The sequence below is a fragment of the Jaculus jaculus genome, chromosome 6, assembly GCF_020740685.1.
Source record: "Jaculus jaculus isolate mJacJac1 chromosome 6, mJacJac1.mat.Y.cur, whole genome shotgun sequence".
In the NCBI taxonomy this organism is placed as follows: Eukaryota; Metazoa; Chordata; class Mammalia; order Rodentia; family Dipodidae; genus Jaculus; species Jaculus jaculus.
Genome location: NC_059107.1, coordinates 107,209,260 through 107,226,535, shown reverse-complemented (window position 1 = coordinate 107,226,535; position 17,276 = coordinate 107,209,260). Strand labels below are relative to the sequence as shown.

General features: G+C 40.5%; 1 pseudogene; it reads left to right on the top strand.

Moving 5' to 3' along the window:
• The first annotated feature begins 1,132 nt into the window (after positions 1–1,132).
• Positions 1,133–1,539, top strand: LOC123461658 (annotated as a pseudogene).
• Positions 1,540–17,276: the final 15,737 nt, after the last annotated feature.

The following is a 17,276-nucleotide window of genomic DNA, read 5'->3' as shown; positions in this document are numbered from 1 at the left end:
GGCTCCTTTGGCTTCCATGTAGGCAAGTGTCTTAACCATTAACCCATCTTTCCAGCCCCTGAAAATGCTTTCATAATGCTTATATAATTTAATTCCCGATCCTTTTTATTAATTCATGAGCCAATTTGTTAGTGTTGTTATTCTTTAAAATATTAAGGTTTTACATCAGTAAGTAGCAAAGTTAGCTATTATATTTAAAATTTCATATTTCTTGTTAATTTTAATTCAGAAAATGTTTCTTAATTATCTCCTAAATGTTGAGACTTTCTCACACTAGTATGAAGAAGCTTATCTCTGATATTCTCTTACTCTATGAGTGCTTTCTTTTTGTGTATATGTGTGGGCATGTGGGTGCATGTGCATGTGGGTGTTTCATGTGGAGGCTAGTGATCAACATTGGGTGTTCCTCAATTTTTCTCTGCCTCACTTTTTTTTTTTTTCGAGGTAGGGTCTCACTGTAGCCCAGGCTGACCTGGAATTCACTATGGAGTCTCAGGGTGGCCTCAAACTCACAGTGATCCTCCTTCCTCTGCCTCCCAGTGCTGGGATTATAGGGCGTGCGCCACCATGCCTGGCTCTGCCTCACTTTTTGATACAGTACCGTTCACTGAACCTGGAGTTCACTGACTTGGCTTGACTAGACAGGGGGCTCCTGTGCCTGCCTCTCCAGTGCTGAGGCTATAGGTGTGGGCTGCTGTGCCCAGCTTTTATGTGGGTGCTGGAGATCTGAACTCAGGTTTTCATGCTTGCAAGAAACTGACTATCTCAACTCCTCTGCCTGTGAGTTCTTTTGATTCATCATTTTGGTAGATCAGAATCCTTTTCTTCATGACTAAAATAATCACATCTTAAAGAAAAAAAAATTCCCATTGTCTTTACTTTTTTCCCTTTTGTTTGAGTTGAAAATGAGTAGGTTTAGTAGGTTGAATAAGGGCACCCCAAAATATCAAGTCTTAATTTCCTGGAAACTGTAAATGTGACCTCATGTAAGAAAAGCATCTTTGTGGATCTGATTCACTTAAGGATCTTGAGATTAGATTGTTCATAGTTATCCAGAAGGACACTAAGTGTTATCACCTTTACCTTTATAAAAGAGAGGAAAGGAGGTGGCTGCCAACTTCTGCTGGGCATCATGGCTGCCCTCAGACTTCTGATGAAGCCCAAGATTGTCAAAAAGAGGACCAAGAGGTTCATCTGGCACCAGTCAGGCTGGTATGTCAAAATTAAGCATAACTTGCAGAAACCCAGAGGTATTGACAACAGGGTGCAGAGAAGGTTGAAAGGCCAAATTCTGATGCCCAACATTGGTTATGGGAGCAACAAGGAAACAAAGTACATGCTGCCCAGTGGCTTCCAGAAGTTTCTGGTCCACAATGTCAAGGAGCTGGAAGTATTCCTGATGTGCAGCAAATGTTACTATGCTAGGATAGCTCACAACATTTCTTTGAAGAACACAAAGCCATTGTGGAAAGAGCAGCCCAGCTGGCTATTAGAGTCACCAATCCCAACACCAGGCTGTGCAGTGAAGAAAATGAATAGACAGCTCATGTACATCTTATATTTGTACTTAAATAAAACCAGGAATCCCAAGAGAGAGAGAGAGAGAGAGAGAGAGAGAGAGAGAGAGAGAGAGAGAGAGAAGAGAGAGGGAGGGAGGGAGGGAGGGAGGGAGGGGGAGGGAGGGAGGGAGACAGAGAAAGAGAGAGAGGAGATTTAAAACATGCACCCACACACCAAGGAGAAAGAGATAGGAACACAAGGTAGAAAGAGCAGTGATACAGCCATGAATCAAGGAATATAGAAGCTGCCAGACACTGGGAACAGGAGGAGATAGTAGCAAGCTTAGTCAAATGCTATTAGCCAAGATAAGGATTTAATGAGTGTTAATTAAGACAACATATGTATTTTGGAATACTAAGTCATTTACCCAGGAAATATGCTCGGAATGAATAAATTTTAATGATTTTTTCATTTAAAAACTGGAAGAAGATAAAAGGAAACTTGGGACCTGATGGCAAAGCCAGGCAGGCATGCAAAGGTGATTGCTCAGTTTTCAAAGTGGGACCTAGCTAATGTTCCCCTCAGGCAGCGGAGAGAGGAAATGCAGTTGAAAGACATTACTGTTCCCAATTCTCTTCTCAGGAAATGCTCTTTCTAAGCACAGCTTTCTCGGTGACTGTGAGTCACTTCTGAGAGCATACAGTACCTAATTCTGGATTAAATTGCAGTTATTTAAGCCAATGAGTACTAAAAGAAGTGAAAGCACTAGTGGATGCCCCTTCGACACCTCTCTTTCTGTGTATCATAAAAATTTATTAAAGATGGGCTGGAGAGAAAGCTTACTAGTTAAAGGCAGTAACTTGCAACGCATGCTAGTCCGAGTTTGATTCCTCAGAACCCACATAAAACCAGATGCACAAAGTGGCCCACATGTCTGGAATTCATTTGCAGTGGCAAGAAGCCCTGGTGCCCATGCTCTCTTTCTATTATTCTCCTTACAAATAAATAAAAGTGGTTTAGAAATTATTAAAGGACATAAAAGTCTATCTGAATGTGGAGACATTATGCATTTATGTTTCTGGGTGGAAAGATTTTCCATAGATGTCAAGTCTTTTAAAAAAGTATCCAATACAATCACAAACAATGCTATGTAACTTCAAAATAGAATGCAAAAAGCAAATGCTAAAGGTCATTTGTAGGAATAAAGATGTGAGAATTATCAAGAAAATTCTGAAGAGTAAACAATAGTATTAGATATCAAATCTAGCACAAAGCTAGAAATGTGCTTAAGTGTGTACAAACAGTAGGTGATTAGAGGAAAAGATGAGAGTTTATAGAAATATACCTACATATGTGGATATTCAGTATTTTACAATGCTGACATACAGTGGAGAATTATTTAGCAAATGTTACTAAAACATTAGTTAGTGATCCTCAAAGAAAATGTAAAAAATTGGATGCTAGCATACCACGCACCATCAAGTTATAGACAACCTATTATTAGCAAAAATAAAAAAGTAGAAAAATATACATCAAGCTTTGGATTAGAAAAATATCCTACTGAGTACTCAAATACCTGACATGAAAGAGGGAACAGCTAAATTCCTAGTTGTCTAAAACTAAAACATTATGTCAACACTTAGTAAGTGAAGTTAAAACCAGATGACCAATGAACATGTCTGTGACATTACTGAGAAATGGTAAAGAGCTACAAATTCTATAAAGCTTCTAAAAACAAGCAAGAAGGAAACTAACAATTTGTCAGATAAGCTAGCAAATGACAAAGCTTGTAAGGCATGCATGCAGTCGAGAACTAACTGTCCACCAGAAGGAGAGAGGGAAACACTGACAAGGTAAGAGAGAGAAGAGGGCAGAGAATGACCAAGGCTTAAGACTTATATTAATTTTGTATCCTTAAGAACAGAAGTGACAGCTTCTCTAAGTCATGGAGACTACTCCTTGTTAGATGTAACTGATCAAAAAATGCCGGGTGTGGTGGCACATGTCTTTAATTCTAGCCTTTGGAAGGCAGAGGTAGGAAGATTGCTGCGAGTGTGAGGCCATCTTGAGACTACATAGTGAATTCCAGGTCAGCTGGAGGTAGAGCAAGACGCTACCTCAAAAAACCAAAACCAAAAACCAAAAATCAAACCAAAAACAGGTGGGGGGAGGGCTGGAGAGATGACTCAGTGGCTGACTCTTGTTTGCAAAGCCTAATGACCCAGGTTTGATTCTTCCTGAGTGATCTAAAGAGTCAATGGCACCAGGAAATTTGCATGTAAGAGCACATGCTTCAATGTCAAGGAAGAGAAAACCATTTTAAAATGGTTTCATCATGTTCTGCCACTAGTTTGATGCTCATTTATATGCTGGTTAATTTACTTATATCAAGCTTATTGTCTTGCTGTGGACTTATAATAGTGCATTTAGGCTAGACATAAGGTTCAACCCAAATTTTACCACTTTTTAACTGGTAGAACTTTGTAATGGTTACTTTTTCCATTGTTGTCAATAAATAGCTGACAAGAAGCAACTCAAGAGAGGAAGAGTTTTATTTGGACTTACAGTTTGAAAGTACACTCCATTACGTTATTGAAGGCATGGTGGCAAGAGCATGAGGTGGCTGGTCACATTGTGTCCACAGTCAAGAAGCAGAGAGAGGACAGGAAGCGGGTCTGGCCTAAGAAGCCTCAAGGCCCATTCCAAATAACCCACTAACAGTTAGAACCTACTTGAAGACTAACCCTCAGATGAAAAACATTTGTTCAAACACGTGAGCCTATAGGGAATATTTCACATTTAAATCATAGCAAACTTATATTCCAAACTGTATAGGCTTGAAATTTTATGCCACAGTCAACCTAATAAGTTAGATCACCACAATTTTATGGATAATGAATAGACATGAGACTCCCGAAATTTAAACAAAATCTTTGCTTGTTGTAAGCAATCCATATGGGCTTCATGCTAATGCATGTTTCCCTCACTCCCACTTCCCTGGAGATTGAAGAGAGAAATCACTATAGGCATAGTGGAGGGATTCTGAGCTTAGGAAACCTGAATCTTTTGTAAGAGAGCTACTGAAAATCTTGTCCAACCTTTTTTTAAAATTTTTTTTATTTATTCATTTGAGAACAAGCAAGTGAGTGAGTGAGAGAGAGAGAGAGAGAGCAAGAGCGAGAGCGAGAGCGAGCGAGAGAGAGAGAGAGAGAGAGAGAGAGAGAATGGGCACGCCAGGGCTTCCAGCCACTACAAACGAACTCCAGACGCATGCGCCCTCTTGTGCATCTGGCTAACGTGGGTCCTGGAGAATCAAGCCTCGAACCGGGGTCCTTAGGCTTCACAGGCAAGTGCTTAACCGCTAAGCCATCTCTCCAGCCCGTTGTCCAACTTTTATTAGTGAAGAACAATATTGCTCTGAACCGCAAACCCATACATCTGCCCTAGCTTCCCTGGTTGTTTACTTACTAGACAAATATCTCACACAGCCAGTCTAGAAGAAATGTCAATGCCTGTGTTCAGAGAAGGCACAGAACTGTGCAAAACACATTGAGACTTGTCTCCCACACTGGCACTGACTTGTCAAAGTGATAAAACCCTCTAATTACCACAGGATTCTCAGAGCACTAAGACCTCAAACTCTGTACTTAGAGTGATACACAAAACTGGAGCATTTCACATGAAGATGGTATAGCTTTTTCTTTCCTTCTCTGCTCTGTAAAAATGGAGATAATGCTCCTGAAAGGATTCCTTATCATCTAGTGTTATATCAACAATTTAGGTAATGTGTGAAACTCTCCTGTCTTTATTATGCACTCTAAAATATTAGTATTCCTTGCCTCCAACCAGAATTAGGGTCCATTCTTGGGAGACTGAGATGGCTTCATATGTTTTCTAAATTTGCAGTCTCCCTGTTACATTTCTCTCATAATTTCCTCATATTCCTTGAACAGTGTTACTTATTTGACCTTGGAAAAAGCTGCACTGCATACAGCCTATGGAGACAGAAGCCATCAGTGGTGAAAACAGTGGACACTGCAAACCTTAAGTTTGGCTAGCCAGGCCAAATGAGTCAACACGTTCAACAGTGGCATGCATATTATTGGGGAAACCAACTGCTCTCTAATTGGACTGGAGACCCACTCTATGGGAGGGAATGCATGCCTGGTACTGAAAACCTAATCAAAAGTCTATGAGGTGGGGAGGTCAATGAGCCTTAGGAATATATCGCCTCTTGTCTGGCTAAATGCACATACTGTGCTCAACAAACTGTCCTGTAAGCACTTTACTTAATGATAATACCCATATATTAATGCTACTTTCACTTTTGGTTAGGAAAGGTTCTCATTTCTGATGGCGGTGAACTCTGGGATGGCCCAAAAGGCACCCTAGTGCTGAGAGGACGTGATGGAGGAATTTTCAGCACTGGAATGTCTCTATCACACTTTCCAAGGCTCAGGGTCCATTGAGGAAGAGGAGGCAGAAAGAGTGTAAGAGCTGAAGGAAGGGTAGGACTGCATATAATGCAATCATCCAGACATAAATTGGCCTCGATATCCATGACCTCTACCTTAACAAGATCCTAATAATAGGAGGAAAATATTATGACATCAAAATAAAAGAGAGAAGGAGGGAATATGATGGAGTGTGGATTTGTGAAGGGGAAAGTGAGGGAGAGGAGGGAATTATCATGGCTTATTTGTGGATGATATCAATAAAAATAAAATTAAACAAGAATATTATAAATTATGTATAAAAATCGATTTTCTTAGCTATTACTGGAGAGAGTAATGAAATTCTCCTTAAGCAGTATTTGTAAAATCAACAAATAAAAAGACTTCTTAAGTAGCCAAATTTCACAGAATTCTTATTCTGTGTTTTCAGAAATAAATTATGAAAACAAGAAATATGGTATTGAATAAGAGCATTTTGAAAGTTGCAAATTTTCATACAAATATAGATTACCATGGAAAATACAGAAATACTGAATGCTACTATTGTAAGCAAATTAATACCCTAGACTACAGAAAACTCATTTTTTTGGTTTAAGTTGAAATATGCTTGAAGTGTAACAATGTCCGTCATTTTGATCAGACTGTTGAACTGACGGGATAGGAAACTCAAGCACCATTGGAAAGAATGGGGCAACAAAGATTCAAGAAACCAGAAAGGGGGCTGCAGAGATGTTTAAGTAATTAAGGTGCTTGCCTTCAAAGTCTAATGACTAGAATTCGATCCCCCAGTACCCACATAAGCCAGATGTACAAGGTGGTGCATGCATCTAGAGTTTGTTTATAGGCTGTTCCTTTTCTCTCTCTCTCCTTGCAAATAAATAAACAAATACATATATAAATAAACATCTTAAAAAAGAAACCAGAAAGGTGCAGAGGTACTTAGAAGTGGTCCTCAATGATCTTGTTGCCTGTATCATCATTGTGAATCATTCATGATCCCCTGACATCCTCTGCAAAACCTGGCATGGTCTGTCCTGAGGCCCAGGCATGTGCTCTTGGTCCAAAGAACAGCTACGGCTTTGACTTCTCTTCTCCATCCCAAGTGTTTCTCACTGGCAGACTTTAAAAGGAATTTGATGGCAAGGGATTGTGGAAAATGTAACTATTCTATGTCTCCTGTCAGGGATACAAGGTAAAGATAAAATAAAGATAAATACTGGTAGAAACCAATGAACAGCACAAAAAACAAAACAATAATATAACAGTAAAACAGTCATAATAGTTATGTAGACTCTTAAGATAAGGCCCTTCCATCAGCCATACTGATGCTGATGTCCCAAAAACCCTCCTCCTGGTCATAGTTCCCTTTTTCTTTTAAGGGATCAAGCTTGACTCAAATTCTCTTTTCTTTCTTTCTTTCTTTTTTGTTTTGGTTTTTCAAGGTAGGATCTCCCGCTGGTCCAGGCTGACCTGGAATTAACTATGTAGTCGCAGGGTGGCCTTGAACTCATGGCGATCCTCCTACCTCTGCCTCCTGAGTGCTAGGATTAAAGGCGTGCTCTACCATGCCTGGCTTTTTAAAAAAATTTATTTTTTTAATTTTTTTTGTTTTATGTTTATTTATTTATTTGAAAGTGACAGGGAAAGAGGCAGAGAGAGAAAGAGAGAATGGGTATGCCAGGCCCTCCAGCCACTGCAAACAAACTCCAGACATATGTTCCCCCTTGTGCATCTGGCTAATGTGGGTTCTGGGGAATTGAGCCTCGAACTGGGGCCTTAGGCTTTACAGGCAAGCGCTTAACCACTAAGCCATCTCTCCAGCCCTTGCCCGTCTTTTTAAATTATTTTTTTGTTTATTTTTATTTAATTATTTGAGAGCGACAGAGAGAGAGAGAGAGAGATGGATGGAGGGAGGAAGGGAGGGAGAGAGAGAATGGGCACGTCATGGCTTCTAGCCACTGCAAACGAACTCCAGACGTGTGCCCTCTTGTACATCTGGCTAACGTGAATCCTGGGGAATTGAGCCTTTAACTGGGGTCCTTAGGCTTCACAGGCAAGCCCTTAATCACTAAGCCATCTCTCCAGCCCATTGACTCAAACTTTCATGATTTCTGTTTCCAGCAATTATTTATACTATTACCTATTTAGGAATGAATGCTATTGTTTAATTTGTCTGTTTTTGACTTTCATCTAAATAGAATCACTTTTTTTTGCATTTAGTGTATTGTTCTTTTAAATATATTTCGGAGATTCTTCCATGTGGTTATGTATAGTTATAGCTGGTTCATTTCATTGCTATATAATTTTATTCTACAGTATGTCATAATATATCCATTTCTCTGTAAATGGTTTTTGCAGTATCATCTTTCGGCAATGTGGCAATACTTTTATGAGAACACTCATACAGTTATTCTTGATTTGTGTGCATATGTATGCATATCTTCAGCTTGACTGAATTTCAAAAACCTTTTTAATGGTTGCAACAATTTATTTGCTAACACCTATCAGTTTAATTTTAAAAATTTATTTTATTTATTCAAGAGAAAGAGAGAGAGAGAGAGAAAGAGAGAGAGAGAGAGAGAGAGAGAGAGAGAGAGAGAGAGAGAGAGAGAGAAATGGGTGCACCAGCGCCTTTTGTCACTGCAAACAAACTCTGGACGCATGCAACAATTTGTGCATCTGGCCTTAGGAGGGTACTGGGGAATCAAAACTGGACCAGCCTTTGCAAGCAAGTGTCGTTATCTGCTGAACCATATTACCAGCCCGTATTAATTTAATTTGTATTGTCCTGACTGGTAAAAAGTAAAAGATAACTCAGTAGAATACTGAGCAAAAGGTGTAACCAGTCACTTCATGGGGGAATCGCACAGCTTCTTTAACTGTCTTGAGCTGGATTTTTCCTTCTTTCCATTCTTGGTATGTTCTGCATGCACAGTCTGGGACATTCTCCCTTCTTTTGCATACCTTTCCGCACAGCACCCCCCTTTGTTCTTGAGTTTTCAGCTTTTCCTAAAAGGCCATTCATAGCCTTCTCACCTAAATTTACCTCCCCTGTTTTCCTCTTTAGGATAATATTTTTTATTTTTTGGCTTGGTAACATATTACAATGTTTGTACTTATCTTTTTGTTTTCTTCTTCCTCTCTCTTTTGTTAAACTTTAAGCACCGCAAAGAGCAGGACTATATCAGTCTAGTTCATAACGGTCACCCATTTTCTTCTTTCTTTCTTCTTCCTTCCTTTCTGCCTTTTTTTCTTTTGTGTTTTCAAGAAGAGTCACACTCTTGCTCAGGCTGACCCGGAACTCACTTTGTAGTCTAGGCTGGCCTTGGACTCACAGTAATCCTCCTACCTCAGTCTTCCAAATCTTGGGATTAAAAGTGTGTGCCTGGCTGATCACTCATTTTGATGGGCGTAGGGCAGATACTCTACAATATTTGTCTAGACTTCATAATGAAGGAGTCTCTGACTGTTGAGTACAAAGACTAAGGGAAGGAAGGTTAGCACATCCAGGACTAGCCTTAGAAACAGCATGGAAAAATGTCAAAAGCCAAAGATGAAATTGCTAAGAACTGTGAGAAAGATCAAGACACTCAGTGCTTTGCTAAATCTACACATGTTCATTTCTGTGGAACTTTTGGCTTAAATACCTGAGATAATGGGTCTACAATTTCACAGAGCTCTGTGTATTGGACATAGAGGAGGTAGTTCTGCCACGGTGAGTCCTCCTCAGAGGTGGGGCTGGTCCTGCTCTTTTAAAGAAAGAACAGAGGGGCATGTATTGTGAGCATCAACTTCTCGTCCCTGGGTATTGGCCTAAATGGTAACAGACTGTGTTTAGGATCCTTGCTTGTGATAGTAAGTAATGCAGAATTCAGGATATACCTTGTAATGCAAACTGCTCAAATTCTTCCATTATCTCAGAGAAGTTACAAGTACTGAAAAACACTAGTTCAGAATGATTTAGCTGTGAAGCGATAGTGAGATCCCTGATTTCTAGCTGTTTGAAAAGGGAAAACGACACAGAAATAAATTGTATTTTGTCATTATGATGGCAATGTTACTCTTTGTTGAAAAAAGTCCCTCTTAATTCTCTTTCTTACAAATCTATGAAATTGACATTATGTATTCTTGTTTTATAGGTCAGGGCTCATAAATTTCCCTGATTTGATTTTATATAATCAAAAAAATACTCATTATATGCTTTTAAACACCTTTTTATTTTTACAACTTGGTTCCTCCTCATCATCTTTCCTATCACCTCCTCCATCTCTTCCTTCTTCCTGTCCCTCTTTGTCCTCCTCCTCTTTCTTCCTTTTCTTTAAAAATAGTTATGTATTTATTTATGAGAGGCAGATAGAGAGAGGAAGAGAGAGAATGGGCATGCCAGGGCTTATAGCCACTGCAAACAAACTCCACATGTATGTCTCTGTCCCATCTTGTGCCTCTGGCTTTCATGGGTACTGGAGATCAAACCTAGGTTCTTATGCTTTGCAGGCAATCACCTTAACTGCTAAGCCATCTCTTCAGCTCTCTTTCTCTGAGGCAGGTTCATATGCTACAGAGCCAAGGATGACCTTGAACTTCTTTATGACACTCTTGCTTTCACTTCCTGAGTGGCTTGCATGGATGGCTTGGTAATTGAACCCAGGCTGACAGGCTTTGCAAGCAAGCACCACAGAGCCATCTTCTCAGACCCTGTGTTTTCTTTAATACTATGTATTTACCCAGGATGTTTCAGTTTACTTGCATTTGCTGCTTCTGATAGACTGTGCATATGTTATTTTACTTGATAGGATTTAAAATAGTTTGCCCACACTGGTAATTTAGTCTTTTCTTCTCACTTTCCACTAGCATTGAAAAGTTCTTTTACTTATGAACAAAAACTCCACGAGGCGGCTGGCTTCACAAAAGGGGAGCTATTACAGAGGAAACAAACTTGTAAGAACCAGTGTTTACTGAATACACACCTGGACTGGAAATATCCAGATGAACATAATATCACAAACTCTGCTCTCATAGATACATTTTCATCTGACTGGAAGCAAATATGAGAACACCATTTAAAAAATTACATTAATTTTAAGTTGGCATACAAAGCAATGGGTTTCATTGTGGCATTTTCATACACATATGTCATTATGCTTTGTTCTTGTTTATCCCTCCCCCACTGCCCTCCCTCATCTCCCTGCTTTCCCCTTGCTGGGCTCATTCTTCACATCAGATAGATTTGCCTTCTGTTGTCATGTCACATATATTCCATTATCCTTCTCTCACTCTTGCTAGTTCTTTAAAATCTCTTCCTGCCCTCTCTTGGTCTCCTTTCTACTTAAACACACACACACACACACACACACACACACACACACACACACACTTAAATCTAGATTCCACATCTGAGAGAAACATGTGGTATTTTATTTAGTACCTTAACATAGTGATCTCCATGTCTATTTTCTTATAGATGTCTTGACTTCAGTTTTTTTTATGGTTAAATGAAATTCTATTCTGTATGCATACCTTTTTTAAAAAAAATACTTCTACATTGATGGACATCTAGACTGGCTAGATTTCTTTACTATTGTGAATAGGACAGGTTGCAGTTACCTTCTTGTTGCTGGCACAAAGGACCCAATGGCCAGCCCCAGCCAGCAGCTCTCACTGTCCTGGCTGGAGTCTCCACTGCAACCCATGATTCATCCTCCACTGGGCCTTTGTGTTGAGGCTCAAACAACCCTGGCTCACATTGCCCATGGCCATTAAAAAACCCTGAATTGCAAACCCAATGACCCTGTCTGTCCTGTGTTTGTGTACTCCATAGTACCAGGTGGGTTACCAAATTGTTAAAGCATAAAGAAAATAAAGCAGACTCTGAAGAGCAGCACACACCTTCAGCATTCAGTTTTCCTACTTTACTTTCAAAAGAATTGGCATTTTTTCTGCTGTCCTAATGTAGGACCAATCTCAATGATTGCAAGCTCTTAACTAATTGCAGCTGAATGAGCACTGTTTCCTGCCTGAAACTTTCACTTCTTTTTGCACCATGTCCTTCTGCTCACACCAGTCCATTTCTACACAACACAGCTCTGCACAAGTTCTCTTGACAGTAATTCAGCAGGCTTCTCATGCAAACTGCCTTGAGCCCCATCCTGACAAAGCCCTTTCTTCCCCTCATCAGCCAAATCTCACAGTCCACAGTTCTTACTGCATTTAGGTCTTTACACTCTGACCAGAAAAGTCAATCAAACTCTACCTTCAGCAGTACATGGAATCTCTTAGACCAAGGTTTAATGTCCTTCCACATTCCTCCTGCAGATCAGTTCCAAAAGGCCACAAGTCACATGGTCAGGTTTCCAGCAGTCATGAACCCACTTCTCAGAACCAATGTTTTGTTGCTGTTATCTTCTTGTTGCTGGCACAAAGGAACTGGCCAGCTGATGGGTTGGAGAGGATTTATTTTGGCTTAAAGGCTTAAGGGGAAGCTTCATGATGGCAGTGCAAAAATGGTGGAGTGGAGGCTGGACGTCTTCTCTGCTATAGCAGGTGGCAAACAACAGCTGGAGAGTGAGCCACACACTGGCAAGGGGAAGCTGGCTATAACACCTCTAAGCCCACCCCCAATAACACACATCCCCCAACGAGGCTCCAATTCCTAAATTGCTGGGAGCTAGGATCTAGCATTCAGAACACATTTATTTATTATTATTATATATTATATATTAATTATATATTATATATTATTATTCTAGCCAACACATTGCAGCAATAAACAAGATATGCAAGTATTTCTGTGGTATGTCTCCAGGAGTGGGATAGCAGGTCATGTGGTAGAGCTATTCTTAGGCTATGAGGAACTTCCACCCTGTATTTTTGTAGTTTTGATATCTTAACAGTAATATGTTGTAGAATGGTATTCTGTAGTAACATTTGTCTGGGTTGTGTATACCTCTTGTGCGTAGATTCATTTCTTTATATTTTGGAAGTTTTCTAGTATAATTTCCTTGAAGATATTCTCTATGCCTTAATTTTTATATCAGTTACTTCTATTCTGATGAATCTTAGGTTTGGTCTCTTGATAGTATCCCAGAATTCTTGGACATTGTGATCATGTTATTTGTTTTTTATTTACTGATGTTTGAATATAATATTTTCTTGACTTTGTCTTCTTCCATCTGTCATCCTTTCCTCTGCTTATTCAACTCTGCTGATGGTTCATTCAACTTTATTTAAAAAAATTAATTTAATTAATTTATTTATTAGAGACAGAGAGAAGGAAGAGAGAGAAAGGGAGGAAGGAGAGAATGCATGTGCCAGGGCCTCTAGCCACTGTAAGCAAACTTCAGATGCATGTGCCACCATGTGCATCTGGTTTAGGTGGGTTCTGGGGGAGTCAAACCTGGGTCCTTAGGCTTCACACTGTAGTGCCTTAACTGTTAAGCCATATCTCCAGCCCTCCACTGTATTTTTATGTGATTCATTGGGTCTTTCTTGTACAACATTTCTCATTTGTTTTTACAGTCTCACAAGATGGCACATGTGTCTGGAGTTTGATTATAGTGGCTGGAGCCCTGGCATGCCAATTTTTTCTCTGTCTCAAAGGCCAGTCTATTGGGCTTGCTTCAAAAAAAGGGGGGAGACAAAAACACAAAACATAAGAGCTTTGAAGAAAACAGTGAGGGCTGGGGAAATTGCTTAGTGGTTAAGGCATTTGCCTGAGAAGCCTATGACCCTCCCCACCTTTGGATTCCCCAGGACCCATGTCAGCAAGATGCACAAGGGGGCGTATGCGTCTGGAGTGCATTTGCATTGGCTAGAGGCCCTGTAGTGCCCATTTTCTCTTTCTCTATATCTGCCTCGTTCTCTCTCAAATAAATAAAATATTAAAAAAGAAAGCAATGAGATGAATGGAAAATAATAAAAATGGGTCAAACACAGAGATTAAAAAAACAAGGAAAGAAAAATTGATCACTAATGAAAAATTAGATGAAAATGTGAAGGGAAATAAAAATAGAAACATAAGGTTTGGAGAGATGGCTATGTGGTTAAGGTGCTTGCCTGCAAAGTCTAATAACCTGGGTTCAATTCCCCAGTACCCATATACAACCAGATGCACAAAGTAGCACATGCATCTGGAGTTTGTTTGCAGCAGCTGTACAACCTGGTGCACCTATTCCCAATTCTATCTCTTTCTGCTTGCAAATAAATAAAAATAGAAGAATAAAAGATATTTTTAAAACAGTTTTTTGTTAACTTTTAATTTATTTTATTTGAGAGAGAAAGAGGCAGATAAAGAGAGAGAGAATGGGAGTACCAGGGCCTCCAGCCACTGCAAACGAACTCCAGACACATACGCCCCCTTGTGCATCTGGCTATCGTGGGTCCTGGGGAATTGAGCCTCGAACTGGGGTCCTTAGGCTTCACAGGAAAATGCTTAACCGCTAAACCATTTCTCAAGCCCAAAGATATTTATTTATTTATTTATTTTGCTTACTTTTATTTATTTATTTGAGAACGACAGACAGAGGAGGAGGCAGAGAGAGAGAATGGGTGCACCAGGGCTTCTAGCCACTGCAAATGAACTCCAGATGCATGAATCCCCTTGTGCATCTGGCTAACGTGGGTCCTGGGGAATCGAACCTCAAACCAGGGTCCTTGGCTTCACAGGCAAATGCTTTACTGCTAAGCCATCTCTCCAGCCCCCAAGGATATTTTTAATATAGCAAAAAAAGACAACTAAAAGTGTGGTAAAAAGAAAGGGGAAGCTAGAGGGAAAGCAGGGGACTTTCTGGAGTAGTTTCTTTCTGGGTCCTTGAAAATTGGAGATATCTAATTATATGCATATTTAAAACATAGTTTATTTATTTATTTCTTGAACACACACACACACACAGAGAGAGAGAGAGAGAGAGAGAGAGAGAGAGAGAGAGAGAGAGAGAGAGAGAGAGAGAGAGGCAGATAGAGAGAATGGGCACACCAGAGCCTTCAGCAAGTGCAACCTCCAGATGCATATGTCACCTTGTGCATCTGGTTTATGTGGGTACTAGGGAATCAAACCTTGGTCCTTTGGCTTTGCAAGCAAGCACCTTAACCAATTAGCCATCTCTATAGCCCCATATTTTGTTTTTAAAAAATATTTTATTATTTATTTGAGAGAGACAGAGGGAGAGAGGGAGACAGAGGCACACACACACACACACACACACACACACACACACACTCACTCACTCACACATAGATATGGAGAGAGAAAGAGAGAGAGAAAGAGGAAGAGAGACTATGTGTACACCAGGGCTTCCTGTCACTGCAAACGAACTTCAATGCATGTGCCACATTGTGCATCTGGCTTTACCTGGGAACTGGGGAATTGAACCCAGGTCATCAGGCTTTGTAAGCAAGCACTTTAACCACTGAGCATTTTCTTGAGCTCCACATCTTAAATGTTGTATGGTGTATGCTGGTGTTGAGCCTGTATTGTGTAAGTGTCCCATGTCTGCCAGATCTGTGTTTACTTTAGTAGCTTCCCTTGTTTTTTGTATTCCAGGTGCCTCTGCTGGTCAAGCAGCTTTGAAGTTTGTGGGCTAGGAAGTTCTCCCTCCACCCCCTGCTGAGTTTTCCAAGATTCTGGGGTGGCTACTGTTCTTGCTGGGATGGGTCACCAAGTGACATGAGATGAGAGTGGGGAAGCAAGCACAGCACTGCTGGACAGAGGACTTGTCTGTGCTTTCCACACTGCTAAGCACTGATTTCCCTGTGGGGCGGGGCACATCTCTGAAATTTGAAGAAAAATTGTCAAACCTGGAACAGATCATTCTCAGTGAACTCACCCAATCACAGAAAGGTTATCACTGCATAGTCTCACTCATCTATAGCTCCTACCCTGAATCTACCCAAGATGCTGACCTACCTAACAAACATCTCAAGGACCAGACAATAGGGAGGGTGGGGAGGGAAGGGAGGTTCAGGGAAAGGGTGGGGGACACAAAACTGGACCCAAAAGGCAATGGTACCATAAAACTCTACATCCTAAAAGACAGAAAAAAATGGTTGAACCTTCACCAGGCTCTTAGAGGGAACACTGGATTCACAAGGCCCTGAAGAGGGTATGATGAAAACTGACTATTATCTCCTCCTGTTTCTGCTTCTCTCTCATTTCTCTATTACTTTTATATTACCTATCCTTTTCTTCCTTTTCTTTTTGGGTGCTGACCCGTCACTCCCAGTACCAGCAGGTGGATATCACCCACAATGAGATTTTGATCAGAGAGACCTACAAGGTCTCCCAAAAGAACACAGATTTACGTCAGAGTGCTTGATGACTCACCATAGGTAAATGGTAAGACCCTACTGCTGAAGACACCATACACTGTTGGCACCTATGATGGAGTGACATGGCTGGAAGCTGGAAGAGAGTTAGTCCTCAGACAGTTAGCACATCTTATGCCAGAAGGCACTACATGAGTGACTGTGGGATAATGACCAATATCTGTCCAAGCAGCGCATGGTCTAACCTACTTAGCAGCAAACAACCTGACATGATGCTCATACAAGTGCAATAGTGGCTCATAGCCATGGTGGGAAACCAACTGCTCTTGATTTGGCTAACTGATCTGCTCAGTGGAACAGAACCTATATCTGGAACTGGGAAACAAGTCAGAACCATATCCAAAAATGAGCCCACTGTCCATTAAACTCTCTCTAAAATACAATGGTTATCACATTTACTTGGTGCTAACTTTACTCTCCATTGGAGATTCTGCTTATTTTTTTTTCAGATAGACGCAGATCCTAAGGAGAGAACCACCCCATAATACCTTAGCAGGGCCCCAGATGAAATTAAGAATAATTGGGGAAACATGCAAGAATGCTGTTTTGTTGGTGAACCGGGAATCCGCACAACGGTGAAGGAGATCAACACAGAGAACAATCAACCCCTACCAAATCAGATATCCAGAGACACAGAGTCTCCCAAGATCCTAACACTGAAGCAGACCTAATATGAACCCAACATGGCTCAGGGAAATTTGCAGAAGAGGGGGCAGAAAGAATGTCAGAGCCATATGTTGGGTCATGACACGCAGAGACATTTCCTCCTACCCAAAACTAAAGGCTAACCCCACAATGCACAACCCATATACCACAACAAGGAGGGTCCCTGTGGAGGGGGGGAGGACAGGGAGGCTAACAATGGTACCAACTTGACCGTATTTACTGACTACAAAAATAAAAAAAAGAACTAAAATAAAAAAAAAGTATGTGGGGATGAACATTATGAAAAGTGGTTATCAGGCAGTATGGTGAACATAATATATGTATTTAGCCAGACAA